The following is a 17279-nucleotide window of genomic DNA, read 5'->3' on the forward strand; positions in this document are numbered from 1 at the left end:
TAGTGGAATACTATTCACCCTTAAAAAGGAAGGAATTCTGACACATGCTATGACATGATGAAACTTGAGGAATTTATGCTAAGTGAAATAAAGCCAGTCACAAAAGGAAAAATACTGTATGATTCCACTCATATAAGGTACTTAGTGTAGTCAAATTTATAGGAATAGAAAGGAGAATGGTGGTTCCCAGGGGCAAGAGGGAGGGATAACAGGGAGTTGTTGCTTAATGGTCACAAAGTTTCAGTGCAAGGTGAAAATAGTTCTGTGGATGGTTGGAGGTTATGGTTACACAATTATGTGAATGTATTGAATGTGGCTGAACTGTCCACTTAAAAATGGTTAAAATTTTATGTTATGCATATTTTATGACCATTAAAAATTAATTATTTTCAACAAATGAACAAACACTAGCTACATGAAATAGCATGGATGAATATCACAACCATAATGCTGCATAAAAGAAATTATATTCAAAAGGCTATATATTTTATAATTCCATTTATATAAAATCCAAGAAAGAAAGAAAACCGAGGTCTGGCTTCTAGTAATTGTGGAGTAGCTTGTTGAACTAACACTCTCACAGATAACAATGATAAACTCTGCACAAAATATATATATTTATACAGACTCGTGTAGCTATATGTAATACACATATAATAAATGTGTATTTCTGTGTATTTATAAATCACTTCCAAAAGCAAGCAGAACTGAGAGGGAATCTTCCCTTAAATGATGGGAATTGCACCAGGAGATATTTGCAAGCTTCAGTCTTTTGCCTCAAAACATTCCAAAATCTGTACATGGCCCAGACAGTGGAAAAACTACAGTCTTACTTGTAATGTTAGAGGATGTATTTTGGGGCTGGCAGAGTAGCTGGCAAGTTAGGGGAGAAATTCTGGAAGGGAGGGAGCCACAAAGAGGAATATCACAAAATATATATGTAAGTCTCTCCCCCACACACACCAAATTGGCAGATCTTTGAACAACACACATGCAGGGTAGGCCCCAGAAGGCCTAGTGTAAAAACAGCAGTTGGAAGATGAAAGAACTGACTGAGGATTTCAGCTATGCCCACTGTAAAAGAGATAGGATTGAAATTTCAGTCCAGCCAAGTTGATTCCCTGCTAGAAAAGTAACAACACTCTTCAAAGGAATACAATAGAATCTGGAACCTCTATACCTATCTTTCATGATTTCCAGTACACAATTTAAAAGAGTCATTAGATTTGAAGAAATAGGAAAATGTAATCCATATGTGACCAAAAGCAGGCAGTAGAAACTCTCCCCAATGTGTTGCAATTAGCAGTCAAGAATACAAAAGCAACTGTTATAAAGATGATCATGGTGGTAAAGAAAAATATTCCCATAATGAATGAATAGAAGTGGGAACTCAGCAGAGAAGTGGAAATTACACAAAAGAACCAAATAGGAAGATGAAATAACATAAATAATTTTCAGTTTACCAGTAGATTAGAAACCGTAGAAAAAACATGAAGATACAGCAATAGAAATTATCCAGTCTGAAGAAAAGAATGTAAAAATTTTGAAGAAAAATGAAGAGAGCCTTATGACCTGTGAGATAATTGAGTCCCAAGCAGAGAGGAGAGAGACAGAAAAATTAAATGAGGCAGAAATGCAAATCAATAAGTAATAGCATAAAACTTTCAAAATATGGTGGAAAATCTAAAATTTTAGATCCAAGAAAGTCAGCAAACCCACAAAATAAAGTATAAAATAAAAGTATACATAGGTACATGATAGTCAAGCTACTAAAATCCAAAGATAAAAAGAAAATCTTGAAAGCAGTCAGGGAAATACATATATACAGGGGAAGACATTACATACAGGGAAAAATAAGGTGAATGATGGATGATATATTATCAAAAACAAAAGAGACAACTCAACAACAATATGACATCTTTCAAGTGCAGAAAGAAAACCCAAAAGTCAACATAAGATTCTATATTTAGCAGAACTCACTTTCAAAAAGGATGCAGAAGCCACAATAAGATACTGCACGCCTATTAGGTGGCTGAAATAAAAAATAAAATTGCAAATACCACACGCTGGTGAGGACTAGGAGCAATTAGAACTGGCAATGCAACATGATAGTTGCATTCAGAAAACAGTTGAGCAGGTTCTTATAAAGCTAAACATACACTTATTATATGACTCAGATATCCCACTCCTAGGTATTTACTGAAGAAAATTGAAAACTAATGTTTAAACAAATATCTTTGTAGGAATCTTTATAGTCATTTTATTCTTAATTGCCAAAAGCTGGAAATAAACTAAATGTCCTTCGTCAGGTGAATGGAGAAAGAACTGTGATGCATCGGTACATTAGAATACTACTTGGCAATAAAAAGGATAAACTCTTTTTTTGTGTGTGTGAGGAAGATAAGCCCTGATCTGACATCCATTGCCAATCCTCCTCCTTTTTTCCCCCCAAAGCCCCAATAGATAGTTGTATGTCATATTTGCACACCCTTCTAGTTGCTGTATGTGGGACATGGCCTCAGCATGGCCAGAGAAGTGATGTGTCAGTGTGCGCCCTGGATCCGAACCTGGGTCGCCAATAGGGGAGCGCACGCACTCAACCGCTAAGCCACGGGGCTGGCACCAGGATAAACTCTTGATTCACACAACAACATGGATGAATCTTGGATGCATTTCTCTAAGTGAAGGAAGCCAGATTCAAAAGGCTGTATAGTATATGATTCCTTTTGTATGACTTTCTATAAAAGGCAGAATTACAGGGATGGAAAATGATCAGTGGTTGCCAAGGGATGGAGTAGGGGAAGGGGTTGAATACAAAGGGATAGCATGAGAGAACTTTGGGGGTGAAAAACACAGCTCTGTATGGTACTGTGGATATGGATGCATGACCATAAAGTCAAAACCCATAGAACTGTACACCGCAAAGAGTGAATTTTACTCTGCAAATTTTAAAAATCAATCAGGATGCTGGGGAACCCAGATGTAATGCGGTGACAAATGAATCTCACTGTATTATAAGCATGTGACATAACCATACAGAAGGGGTGGGGATGAAAGGTCCTGACCTAAGTTACTTTGGAAGACACTGTTTGACGGGATATTGTAAAACTAAAGTACTGTACACAAACACTGTACTCTAGGTGGTAAATTTGTTTTTCATAAGGGTATGGAATAGCAATTCTGAAACTAGTTGACACAGTAAATATATTTTAGCTAACTGGAGTTAATCTCTCACTTTTGGTGAAAGAAGTTACAAATAAACAAAAGGAGAATGCTAGAATAAACTCTGTGGTGCTGGATTGGAGTTGGAAGTATCAATATGAATCCATGTTTCTTTTAATATATCTATCCAAATAGACAGATAGATTGATATGTAGATTGATAGATCGATAGACAGATGTGTCTACCTGAGTTTATATCCATACATACATTTCCATGCTCTGCTGAGAGGATCCAGAAGCAGTGACACTCTAGTATTAATGAGCACACCTAGCTCCCAGATCTTGTTTTCTAAATATCTTTCTCCAATAAAATAAAGCAGATTTTCTTGGAGAAATGGCTAATTCTAGGGCTGGAGATGGAAAATACAAGATGAGCCTGGATCATCTTGTAGTGCCAGAAAGTAGGAAAGTGCTTTCAAAAAAAAAAAACACACACAGAAAATGATGGGACATGTCAAAAGGAATCAGTCTGAAAGACTTCCCAATGACTCAAGCTGGAAAACTGTGAGCAACAAAATAAATAATGGTAGCATTGGATTATTACCCAGAGAATAAAATAAATATCCACAAGGCTATACTGATATAAAAAAGATTAAATAAGAAAGGAAGGGAAGGAAGAAAGAAAAAAGGGGAAACAAAAGAATGAGAGAAAGAAAGGAAGAAGGAGGGGGGGGAATCTTCCTCACAGAATTCCAAATAATAAAAGCGCTAGATAGCATGAAATAGAAAATCGCCACTATAACACTACAGTAATAATTACTGTTGGAAAGAATGACTGATGAATGCAAAAACTGTGGATGAAACTTAAAGAAGAAACAGTACTTTTGCAGAGTCTCAAAGCATTTCCTTTCCAAACACTTAACTTATTTCTCTTATTTCTTTTTTTTTATAATTTTGTTTATTTATTTATTTTCCCCCCAAAGCCCCAGTAGATAGTTGTATGTCATAGCTGCATATCCTTCTAGTTGCTGTACGTGGGACACGGCCTCAGCATGGCTGGAGAAGTGGTGCGTCGGTGCGCGCCAGGGATCCGAACCCTGGCTGTGAGCAGTGGAGCGCATGCAGTTAACCGCTAAGCCACGGGGCCGGCCCCTCTTATTTCTTTAAAATACCTATGAATATCTAAAGCAAAAATTATAACACTGTATTGTGGGATTTATAACATGGGAAGATGTAAAATTTATGACAACAATAGCACAAAGAACAGACAGAGGTAAATGGAAGTGTTCTGTAGCAAGGCTTCCATATTTTACATTGATTAAACTGGTGAACTATTAACTCTAGGTAGGCTGTGATATCTTAAAGATGCATATTGTAATCTGGACCAACCAGTAAAAATGCAAAGGTGTGTCACTTAAATGCTAATAAAGGAAATAAACAGCATGCCAAAAAACGTTTTTACAAGACTGTTCACAGGAGATGACCTGCACGTCCCCAGGAGGAAGATGAGAGCACTTTGGAGCATCCACAGAGCAGAACTTCCTCAGCCGTGCCGAGGAGCAAACGCTGACACACACATGCTGAGAGAGACTCATCAATCTCGTGCTGAGGGAGGCAAGCTGGACAGAAAACAACACACATGGGATGATTTCAGCCAAGATGAACCTTTGCTGAAAAAACTAGAACAGGGGTTGCATCGGGGGAAGGAAAAAATTGCCTGGGAAGGAACAGGAAGGAGTTTTCTGGGGGTGATGGAAATATCCTATTCTTAAAGGGATGAAAGATATATGGGCATGTTTATTTGCCAAAACTGGTTGAGATTTGTGCCTTTCAGTGTGCATACATCTTACTCACCACACACGCACAAAGGCTTAAAAGAATAATAAAGTGAGGTGGGAATGGCATGCAGTGTGGATGAAACAAAAATGGCAAATGATTAGTAGTTGTTGAAGCTGGGTGACGGGCCTACTATGCTATTTTGTTTATTTTGTATATTGTTTAAATTGTTCTGTAATAAAACACTTGTATAAGAAGACAAACTTGACATACAGTGTTTGCTGGTAAGATATCAGTTACCTTTGGGGAAGAAATAGGGAGAAAGTGATTGTCGGGGCCTGAGTAAAGCTGGTGCTAGTTCTTGGTCACACAAGTGTGTTCACTTTGTAGTAATTCTTTGAGATTTACGTGGATGACTTCTCCATATATTTCTGTACGCATGTTATACATCAATAAACATTTTAAATCTGGCATATTTGCACAAAGATACAAACTCAATATCTCAGAATAACAGCAGTGTTTTGTTTTAAAGTGGAACACATTCACTCATGACACCATTAGATGGATTTTAATACTCCCAAGTATCTATTAATGCCCTCATCCTTGCGTGGTCCCCTGGGTCTTTCCATTTTTGCCTCAGTTTTGTAAGTGGCAAGGATTTGAGATTTTATGATGCCATCTTTCTCCAGCAAGGTCCACCCCCACCACGATGCTTACCAAGGCCTCGACACCTAGCACAGTGCCGTGTTCACAGCATGCACTCAAGACCTGTGGGACTGGGTTGAATGAGGAAGAAAATGAGGATCACACGATGTTCGTAACTTATGTCTAGGTGCCATATTGTGACTTAGGAAATTGGTAGAGTTTTTCAATAGATTTGCTATGCCTTCTAATTTTTCCTATTTAAAACAATGGGAAATAGGGTCTCAGAGTTCTTTCTCAGAGAAAGTCTGACATTTCAGGCACAGGTTACTGACAATTATTAATGGCATATGGCTTTCCCACCTCATCTTAGTGTTAAGTTTTTAATTCCTTACCTTGGATGGTAAATGACCTAACTTTGCTTCTTCCAAATCTTGTAGTAATACCGATGCTCCAGAAAGTCAGGCCACGGATATTCTGCTGTTGTGTGTTCTCCCTGCAAAAAAGTGGAGCTGTGTATCCACCAGTCTGAGAAGCGTGTGGTGCTGTAGTATTTGGAGTCAATCGCAAAGGCTAAATGGAAAAACAACTTCAGAGAATTATCACCATAAACCCTCACAGCAACAAATTATTTTGCTTAATTATTTTGTGATTCTGAGGGTATATTTAAACAGGGATATTAAAACTAGTTCCCAAGGGGCCAGCCCTATAGTAGAGCAGAAATTGCATATTACCTTCCTGCACAAACTTGCCTAACATTGTGGGAAGGACCAAAGGGAAGTTTCGGTGTTGTTGCCTATGTTAACGAGGCCAAGAGGTCCACACTGGGATAAGGAAGTCCAGTGAACCAGCCTGTGTGCAGCGTGGGAGAAGGGGCATGTGTGTGGTCCCCTGAAGTGGCTTAGGGGTCACTTACCAGTGCACCTGGGTTTCCTGTCTGTATAATGCAGGAATTGGGGCTGTCCAATGTGATGTTTTCTCCTTTTTATGACATGGCTCAGGGCAGTCCTTCTAAGACTCCTGATCAGGTATGGGCCCTTCAGGCAGATTGGGTCCAAAGGGAGGATCTCTGCAGCGACCCTGACCACGGGGTCCAGAGAGAGGATCATGGCAGCCTGGAGGGATAGGGGGGATGGTAGGACAGGTGGCATTGAAAAGGCTAATTCCAGGATCCCAGGCACCCGATATTTCCATTTTAGATATTGAATTTACATTTCAAATACTGGCCAGGGGGCTTCCACCAGGGCTGCAAGTAACCTTTGCAATAGCCAGGCAGGTGAGCCCCACCCCTACCTGAGTACCGGCCTCAAGGGATGCAGCCCAACCACACTGCGCATACTCTGGGGGTTGGGCAGGGCATGGAGAATGGGCGTGGTATAGAGAAGAGGTGGGGAAGAGGGTGGGATGGAGAAGCAGAGGGGTGGGGCCCAGGGGCCGAAGGACAAGGCAAGAGTTGGGGCCACGAGCTGTGCATGCTAGGAGCTTTTCTCTCTTAACGACTCCCAGCTGGCAACCTGTAGGGTTGCAGGACTAGAACTCCCAGGATGCTCTGGGCTCGGGGCTGTGCCTGACCCTGGGGGGAGGAGCAGAGCAGTGTGAGCTTGGCCGAGGGCCAAACCCCCATTGACTCAGGACTCAGGTCCTGCACCCGCTCCACGTGGACTGATTCCCAGAGGGATGTGACGGGACGAGAGGGACCAAGGAGTTAGGAAGGTGTGGCAGCTGCATGGGCAGCCGCGGGCCTGCAGCGTGCAACTGCTTTTGTCCAAAATTGAAGCCCAGACTGGCGCCTTTTCCCCACCGCCTCCCTCCTTTGCTTGATTCCTCCTCCCCACTGTGTGCCTGTGGGTCTTTCCACAGCCTCCTACCTAGTCCAGGGCCAGGTGCTTCTCTAAACTGCTTATGGGAACAGGTTTGACATCCCAGAAACTTTCCACATTGCCTGCTGCCCTCTGCTTTCTCCAGCCAAAGTGTCATCATTTCATCAGCTTTTGGGAGACATTCGCCCTTGTGGTCCCTCTTGGAAGCAAAACTTTGGAGTTTCGCAAGGTGATAACATTGGCTGTTGCTTGCCTTTTTCACAGATGTGGAAGTTGAGTCATCCGTGAGGTTAATCATTGGTTTCCCCAGGATCTGCTAAGGGCAGAGGGGAACAACACAATTCCCAGGCAAGTATCTAGTAGGCCGTTTTCACTAACCCATTCCAGTACAGACGCCTCCGAAACAGCATCCTTAGGATGAGAATAGCTTAAGCATTTAGCCCTTTAGATTCATCACCTAATCTCAGCTCAGGCCTGAGTGGCCAGTCTCTCAGGGACATGAGTGATGACTCTGATCCTTCAGGAAGAGACTGGTGGTCTGGCTTTGGGAGAGGCATATTAGTGGTAGACAGCACCTGGGCAGCAGTTGAAACCCGTCAGCTTTAACATCTCTGCTTTGGATTCCGGCAAGGTTCCAGGATAAACATGCCCAGGGATAGTCAGATGTACCGTATTCTTTAAAAATTGATTAGAGTAGTGAAAGGAACAGAGCACAAAATATCCTGATTATTTGCAAAAGATGAATGCAAGCAAGACCTTCTTGTTAATTTTTTTATGCTCATTCTCTTGGCTGTACTGTACGTTTGAATGCAGAAAAAAAATTTGAATTGAAAAGTTATCTTTTCCTGAGATTGGTAAATTAACTTAAAAGTCTTATTGAAACATGTGGAGGAATGGTTAGCAGCTTTCACGATTTATGTCCTCCCTAAAACTTTGGGTGTTGATCTACATGAAAAAAAGTCCTTGTTTATATTACACATCCCAATAGGTTACATTTCCAATTCCTGAATGTGGGATATTATCAAAACAACTGAATAAGCTGGTCATGGAAACTGGACCCTGTCACTATGTGAAGAATTTGCCTCGTTATGAATTAATGACATGAATTCTTTAACATTTTTGTAAAGAAAGGATGAGAAACTCTGCAGTGTCTCTGAATGTGGCAATACAGGCAATTCTCATTAGAACACATCCTCGGGTTCTTCTCTCGTGTTCAATAGACCCGGGTGATAGTCCGTGTTGTCAGGTGCAATGCCGCTCGCACAGCCCCAGTGTTCCATCCTACTCTGGCCTGTGACCTTTTCAGAGGATTCTGATGACACTCGTCCACAGGGGTTGGAAGGAGACATTGTAACATGAGGATATTCATCAGCTTGAAACAAAGATTAATGGAGAGGGAAGTTTCGGGGTCTGTGTGCTCCGATGCAACTGCTGTTGGGGTGTGGCTTCAGTGACCACTGTGCTCCCAGCAGTCCCCACAATGGCTGTCTCAGACGTTTGATCTCCTGGTGCAACCACAGCAGCTGTTGACAGAGCTGGGCGCTCGTGGTTCAGTGTCTTCCGTCAGATTTTGTGGCTCTGACCCTCCTATGTTCGCCCCCTTCCCATTCCTATCTGCTGAGTTGATTGCTTTGTAGTTGTTTCCTAGGAGCCACTGTGCGTAACTGGATTTCACAGTCTCTTTAGGGACCCACCCTCATGACACGAGTCACTGTACAACAGTGACTTATCCTGGTGTAGCCCGTGATCATTGTCTCCAGTGGAGCTGTGAAGAACCCTGCTTACTCGGAGCTCCTCTCATTCTCATGCTTCTGGGGCTGCTTACGAAGTTGAGCATCCCATCTTTGGTCTCATTAACATTATTCTTTTCATCGATTATTTTGAAATCAGATATGACTTTGTTAATAATGTAGACACTGGGTGTCACAGGAACTTTTATGTATCTTCCCCAACAGCTCTGTGAAGTAGGCCTGTGATCCCCATATTACAGGGGGAGACACTGAAGGTCAGAGAGATGCAGTAGCTTCCTTCACTTCACACAGTTTCCTGGTACATTTTGTGTCTCCACATGGAGCTCCGCCTCTCAGGTGTGTGCACTTAGCTGGTGTTCCACTTTATGCCTATCTGCCAGCCTCCCCAAAGGCACACGCCCCATCCTGAGTCCATTGTCTGCTTGATGGCAGTCGCCCTGCACAAACAGGCTTCGGGGAGGGAGTGGACTAGCGGGCGTGGTCCTCCGGCTTACTCTGGGCAGGTACTAGGTTCATTGCGAGAGCTGGAGCAGTGGAAGATACTGACTGTATCTGTGAGTGACTGACTTTCACTCACCTGGAAGGTTTGTTATGTAGAAATACTCCACTGACTTTTTGCAGGTGTCATGTCTTCTTTGTCTTCACTGCTCCTGTGGGCTTTCTCCTACAGTCCATGCTGTGCAGTAACATAGAGAACAGAGACTGGTGAACATAATACTGTTGCCCTGCGCCAAACAGTCACATCATTCATTTTTCTAATTATCAAACAAGTACACACTGTAAAAAAAGTCAAATTGCAATGATCTATGTAAAGTAAAGTGAAATATTCCCCTTTCATCCCCTTCCCTGAAAACTCACTCTCCGACTCAGAATGAACTATTGTTAAGAGGTTGTGGCTTATTCTTCTGGAAATTTCCTATGAATTTGTACATACATAAAGTTTTTTTTTAAACATAAATTACATAACTACATCGTTTTTCAATTTGCTGTTTCCCAAACCATATATCATACACCTCTCTCCTTATCAGTGCACATCATTCTAACTTACCTTTTTAGAAGGTTTAGAGGTATTCCAAAGAATAGGCATACCATGATCTGTTTATATTTTCTTTGATAGCAAAGGGTTTACATCCAGTTTCACTATTATACATAATGCTGCTATAAGATCCTTGTGTGGAATTTATTACACTGCTATTCAACTGCTCAATTTGCTTTGTTTCCTTTTAGTCAGAGACTATGATACATTTTTAACACTTTTATGGTAATTATTTTATAGGGAAATTAATTTTATCACTGACTAACGACATGTATGGGGCAGCTGGACTTCAAGGTCATCCATCTCAGTATTCTGGAGAAAAATCATGAGACTTAGAAGGTATTATGCTTGCGCCATCACATTCTAACAAGTCATGTTAACAATTTAAAGTTGAATCTTTGAATAGCCTCTACTCTCTCTGTTCAAATGAAGGATGACTTTTTCTTGTCTTGAAAACTTCTGACTCCATGGGCTGTAAGTTGTGCTTCAGAGAGTGTAGGATATTGGTGTTGTATCTATTTCTCTTCAGCTGTAGGCTGCGTCTTCTAAAGATCACAGAATTGAACATGGTCCAATCGATATATATGATTTGGTTCAAAAATTCAAAGTAATGAACCCAAGATAGGAATCTATAACTTTGGTTCTTAATAAAGAATTTCCTTTGATATCCTTAAGTCCCTGTCATTACTAGTAAAAACTCACCTATGGGTAAAGAGATGTGGTTCTGCTGGCAATGTCTGGCTTGAACATCCATAGTTAAGCCTGCCACATCTGTAGGTGGATTAGACTTGACCTCTTGATGACCTCTGCCCTTGGTCTTTGACCTGGGAAAAATAAGAATTTAAAAAAGCTGCAGTTATTAACACTCAATGTTAGAAATGCCCATTAAAGAGTGATTTTGGTTTGGTAAACCAAAGGGAGTATAAGCAGAACAAAGTCTTTAACATCTATAAAATTTCAAAAAATTCTAATTTTTAAAAATATAACTCTATTTTTGCCACAGTGCAAACTGTGTATATATGAATGAAGTATCCCTCTGTCAATTTCTTAAGTTGTTTCCATTGATTTGATGGATTTATCTTCTAACCCGGATTCCAAGTGTGAAAGGACATCTTGGTCCTTCAAAGAAAAGAAACCATTGAAATTTAATTTTCTTTTAGCTCGGCATCCCACAGGTTTGAGAAATAAATGATCATGTAATGATACAATGATTTTGAAATCTAATTGTTAATTAGGGGGGTGTAAGGGATGATTGAATGGTGGTTCATCCCCATGGTCAGGGGTATTGTACACATGGACGTGTAAACACGATTCAGGAAGCTGCTTCAGCCCCGTGACATCCCTGAGAACCACAGTGCAGGAGGATCTAGGTACACAGCCGTCTGCCTCGATCTCCTGGGTTACATGTAGATCCAGGGGTCTTGACAGTGGCTTCAGAGCAGCTAACTTTTATCTATTTCTCCCCTTCCTTAGCTCCAGTTTATCTCAAACAGTCCTGACTACCATATTTTAAAGTAAGACCAATTATAGTTATCTACATGAGTTTCTTGTTCATTATTGCAGAGTAATAATCAAGGATACCATTAAATATCATTTAATTGACCTTATTAAATTTGTTGTACCTTATAATTGATTAGAACACTACGTTTAGTTCAGCGTTAGATATTCACCAAGTGTGTTAATCTGCTTACAACTGCTATGTGCCTCACTCCTCTTAGAAGTGTATCTTTGGTCCATCACAAGATTTTAATGACTCAAATCATCATAAATTAAGATAATGTACTGTCTTTTGGATGATAGGGAGGCATATGGGTCCATTTTGGAAATATGCCCATCTGTCTTTGTTCCCCATGGGAAGTTTCTGGTCACTAGGTCTCCAGGTGGTTTGCACAAGCCCTAGGTCTGTAATAACTTGGTGCCTCTCCTTCTAATTGGGGTTGAAATAAAACAGATTAGAGAGACTTATTAAAGTTTTGGTTGCATGCAGTCTTCTATGAAGACCATCCATGCATATTGTTCTGGATAGCTCTCTGTTTCTAAGACTACTAGTTACTTTAAGGGCTTGACGGGAACTGTGAAAGGTCTGATATTTTACCTTTCCTGCAAGCTAATAAGTTAGCCTACAATGGTTTAACAGATGCTGACAAAAGACACGAGACCCATGGGTCAGAGACAAAGGACTTAATGACACAGCAATAGCAGTAGCCAGAGTATCAGCATTTGCACCGGTTCACTAAATCCCACTTCCTACACGGTGAGACACAGTGGGCCAGGTGACATGCAGAGGTTTGCAAGATCTCAGAGCCTAAGGAATTCAAATCTTTGATAACGGGCAGGATGTCTGCTAACCTTTGCCCTGGGGGGGTGTTAGTTTTATTATACTGGGCAGTAAGCAAGCCTGCCCTTTGCTCCAGAGGAGACAACTATTTCTATCTTCCAAGGCTGACAGCTCTACACACATCCTTGAAAAGATAACCTGGTCTTACTGGCTTTCAAAGATAAGCTTGAATGAGACTTGATCATCATTCAGTTCTTCTGTTTCCTTTATTGAGATTGTGCAAATATGCTCTTTTCTCTGTAAAGTTCACTAACTTTATTCATACATAAGGGATGCTTTTGGTTTTATTTATTAAGTTGAAATTGTCTTATTAGAGTAAATGATGAAACTGTTATGGGTTGGATCTGAAAGTATGATTTCCAGGAAAAATGTGAAAGAAGATCAGTGCTCACAGAACTTTGCCACAAGGAGCTGATAGCAACTTAAATGATTTTAATTTGAATACTGTTTTATACAACTATCTTCCATTTACTTCATCCTCTCTGCTTCCTGTAACTCTCATATGGGAATGGGGCACTTTCAGGGATTCACTGAACTCATTTACAATATTCAAATGGTTTTGTCTGTTGTGTTTTTTTTTATTGAGGTAAAGTTGACATACAACATTATATCAGTTTCATGAGTACAACGTAATGATTCAATGTTTGAGTATATATTGAAATGATCACCACGATAAGTCCAGTTAACATCCGTCCCCATACATAGTTACAAATATTTTTCTCTTGTGATGAGGACATGGCATATTTCAAGGTGCAGAAGAATCAACGATGGTGTCATACTTTTCTATATACAGCTTGATGAATTTGGACATAAGTATACACCCTTGAGACTGTCATCACCATCAAGGCCACAGACATATCCATCACCTTCCAAAGTTTTCTCTCACCTCCTTTATTACTATCATTCTGTGGTAAGAACTCTTAGTATCTACTCTAGTAAGAAATGTGATGTATGCAATAGAGTTTTGTTAGCTGAAGGCACTATGCCATATCCTACATCTCCAGAACTTATTTATCTTGATAACTGAAACTTTGTATCCTTTGATAATCAGCTCCCCATTTCCCCATCCCTCCAGCCCCTGGCAACCACCATTCTAACCTCTGCTTGTATGAGTTTCACAATTTTAGATTCCACATATAAGTATTTGTCTTTCTCTGTCTGCCTTATTTCACTTAGCATAGTATCTTCTAGGTCCCTCATGTTGTCAAAAATGGCAGGAATTCCTTCTTTTTTCAAGGTTGACGAATATTCCATTTCCTTATCCATTCATCCATCAGTGACATTTAGGTTACTTCCATATCTTCGCTATTGTGAATTAGCTGCAATGAACATTAGAGTACAGGTATCTCTTTGAGACCCTGATTTCAATTCCTGTGGGTATATACAAGAAGTGGGATTGCTGGATCATATGCTAGTTTTCTTTTTTGGAGAAACCTCCATAATTTTTCCATAATGGCTGTACTAGTTTACATTCCCACAAGGTTTCCTTTTCTCCACATCTTCACCAATATTTGTCATCTTTAGTTTTTTTGATAATTGCCATCTTAACAGGTGTGAAGTTATACCTCATTGTGGTTTTGATTTGCATTCCCTGATGATTAACGATGCCAAACACCTTTTCATACACCTATTGGCCACTTGTATGTCTTCACTGGAAAAAGTCTATTGTAGTCTCTTGCCCATTTTTTAAATTGATTTGTCTTTTTGTTATTGAGCCAACAGAAAAAAAAGGAGAACAAAATTTCCAGGCATTATGGGTGCTTCCCAGTTGATGCAGACGGTTTTGTGTTTACAGTGGTACCAAAAGGTCATGTTTTGTGCTTTTTCTTCAGCTTGTCATAAGACCAGCAGTAGCTGCGGCATGGCAGATAATCGGGATCTTCTGGGTTTGGAGGTTTACAAAATAAATGAGTGGTAAGGAATTTTTTATTTTTCCAAGGAAATTATTGTGACCATAGTCCATGGAATCCAGGATTAGTTAGGTGTAGGAGGAAATTAAGGTGAGGATTGGTGATCTGGCATTACTTCTGATCTTGAGGGACAGGTATCTACTGTATGAGTGTTTGAATAAAAATATTAGAGATCAAGAATTTGTGGTGGGTGAATATGTTTTCTGAATTATTTACTTTTGAACATAACCACTAGGATTATGTGAACATCTGGGATATTTGAGGAAGTCGTTAACAGGGGGTGGTTGATAATATCACTATTGATTTAACCTCTATGCACACCAAGTGGTCAATGGATTAAGCAAATGAGTAGACAGAAAACACAGAAATGGTAAGATTTGGGATTTAGTAAAGGACTGGGGACCGACTGTCCTGAGTGGGAGTGACAGGACTTGTGCGGTTGAGAGTGACAAGAAGAGAATAGAATCACACTCAAATAAGGAGGGGGTGTTAACAGGATGGAGGGGGAGAAATGATCTGGAGGAGCCTTGAGTTTTGACCTTGAGCTTTCTGTTCTTGATGCAAATCTGCCTGATGACATCCCAGGACACAGGTCAGATCTATCCCCAGAGGCTAGAGGGAGGGTGGAAGTACAAAACAGCCAGGATAATTGTCCTAAAAAGGCAGGCTTCTTTTATCATTTGACCCACTTTCATGATTAATTTTTGTAGGGTAAGAGGAAAAGAAGGATGATAAGAAGGATGATAGTCACGTCTTCACAGAGGAAGCAGCATAACTGTGAAAAACAGTCCAAACCAAAGCCTGGTTTAAGCATCTCCATCCCTTTGAGGATGTCCAGTGACATATTCAAGAGGCCGGTGACTAGAATCCCATCACATCCTGGCAATGACGGAGCTCTGGGAGGACTCCTTGGACCAGGCCCACCAAGTCTGCTGGCCCGAGAGACCGCAAGGACTGCAGGCCGGCAGCTGTGCAGGACAACTCGTAAGTCCTTTCAATCTTGCCAAAGCATTGCAAAAACTTGCACCTAGTCACACAGGTGAATCCCTGCCAGGTGTTCTTGCAGGTGGTCTGCATTCCAGGTCCCTTGCTCACTCCTGCTGGTCTTCAGAATTGGCAGAGATGATTCCAGGAGCTGATATGGGCATTCCACAGCTTGACTGCCAACAATTTCTGACGACTGAGGAAGGTATCAGGAAGGAGGAAAGGGCAGTGAAGAGCACAGGAGCGAGACTGATGATAGCACTGATGGTGGACAGACTTGCTAGCGAGGCAGAGAAAGTGAGGGGCCAAGAAGGCCGTCCTGACAGCAGATGAAATGGAGCAGGCACCTCAGTGAGGTCTCATGGCTGCGTCCTTAATGTTCCTTGCTTTGAGCTCTTGAACTTTTAAAATATACCAATACCTTTCTTTTATTAAACTCTACTGCGTGACATAGAAAATATACATAGCGGTTTCTTTCTGAGGTGAGAGGTTGAGTTTTAGGTGAGGAGAAAAAGATCTTCCTTTTTCATGCTGTTTTCTCATTGTCCTTTACCATGTACAATATTTATTTGTACTTTAAAGTCAGCAGCCAGTTATCAACGTCACGGGATGATTCAGCTTTTCCCCTCACAGTCACAGTAAAACCTACATAAAGTGGATTATCTTTTTGTGTAATATTCCAATAGATTCCAAAATATTATTTCAAAAGCACTTTTGTGTCTATGTTCTCATATTAGATATTTACTTCTATGTCTCCATTTTTATGTTCTCTGTTGCATGCTAATTCAGAGTTGCATCTAAGGAAATACCAGATTTCCCTCAGTTTTTTAGATCAATGTGTTTTGGATATGTGATTCATGAAAATGGACATGGCAGTTGGGGGATCGTGCTATTATCGAAAGAGATCTTTTCAGCATCAGTAATGCTGAAAGAAACCACTGCTTGTTGGGATTTAATTGTCTATTTGAGGGATCAAGCTTTCACTGTTGGCACTTCTCTTTCTCTTTGGAGGGAAAGTACGGCCTACCCTGTCTTTCCATTACCAAATCACTTTCCTGGGTGGCTGTGCCATGTCAGGAAGGGCTTGAGATGATGGGAACCGGGGTTCATCCTCAACTTCTGGCTGTCCTGAGAAGGCTTCCCTGGCAGAGTGCAGCTTGTGTGTCTGGGTGACATTTCCAGCCATCAGAAAGGAGGGGATAACTCACAAGTGCCAAGCGATTCATCTGTCCTTTGTCTTACACGGTGTTCCCAAGGGATGAGGTTCAAAATGCCACTTGGTAACAATTTGAAATCTCCTAGTCATGGGGTGGGTTTTCTGTGTGACCTCAGAACAGTGTCTGTTCACCACCAGATGGGAAGCATTTCAGTATTTTAATTGGTAAGGCTGTGCTAATGCACGTCCATGGACCATCAGTTCCGTGGCATTCCCTGCTGGAGCCCCCCACACCCCTGTCATACCTCATCTTTCAAAGCTCCAAACAGTCTTCACACCCCAGGGGGTGGTGGTAATGTAAACACAACACAGGATTGGGGAAAAAAACACAACCACCCAGGGGTGACACAGTTTAAGGGCTCGGGCCCAATTGCCCCATTTGGACGAGTTGGTAACACCAACACTTAGTGTGTAAACTGGAGGATTGTTCAAGATCTTGGACCTAAGAATGACACGGGCTCAGATGTCACTTTGGACAGCAAGGGACAGTGTGGGGTCACTCACTGGCCAGGATTATGGTCCCTTATACTGGCAAAGTAGAGCTCACCGGGCATCCTCTTGCCAAGCCAGAGAGGAGGCTTGGGACCTTCTAGGGAATTTCTGCCCTAAAGTGAATTACTTAAGGAAGGCAGGGGTGCTGAAAAT

At 41.2% G+C, this 17279-nt stretch overlaps 1 protein-coding gene across 1 annotated transcript in view; it reads right to left on the reverse strand.

Moving 5' to 3' along the window:
- Positions 1–9812, reverse strand: part of LOC147911461 (ral-GDS-related protein-like) — an 87960-nt gene extending 78148 nt beyond the window's left edge. The window contains exon 1 of the mRNA XM_087428055.1: positions 9728–9812. The gene's annotated coding sequence lies outside the window, so the exon portion shown is untranslated. The remainder of the gene's footprint in view (positions 1–9727) is intronic.
- Between the last annotated feature and the right edge of the window lie 7467 nt (positions 9813–17279).

This window comes from Ceratotherium simum, unplaced genomic scaffold, assembly GCF_057802395.1.
Source record: "Ceratotherium simum simum isolate JZ-2026a unplaced genomic scaffold, ASM5780239v1 HiC_scaffold_43, whole genome shotgun sequence".
In the NCBI taxonomy this organism is placed as follows: Eukaryota; Metazoa; Chordata; class Mammalia; order Perissodactyla; family Rhinocerotidae; genus Ceratotherium; species Ceratotherium simum.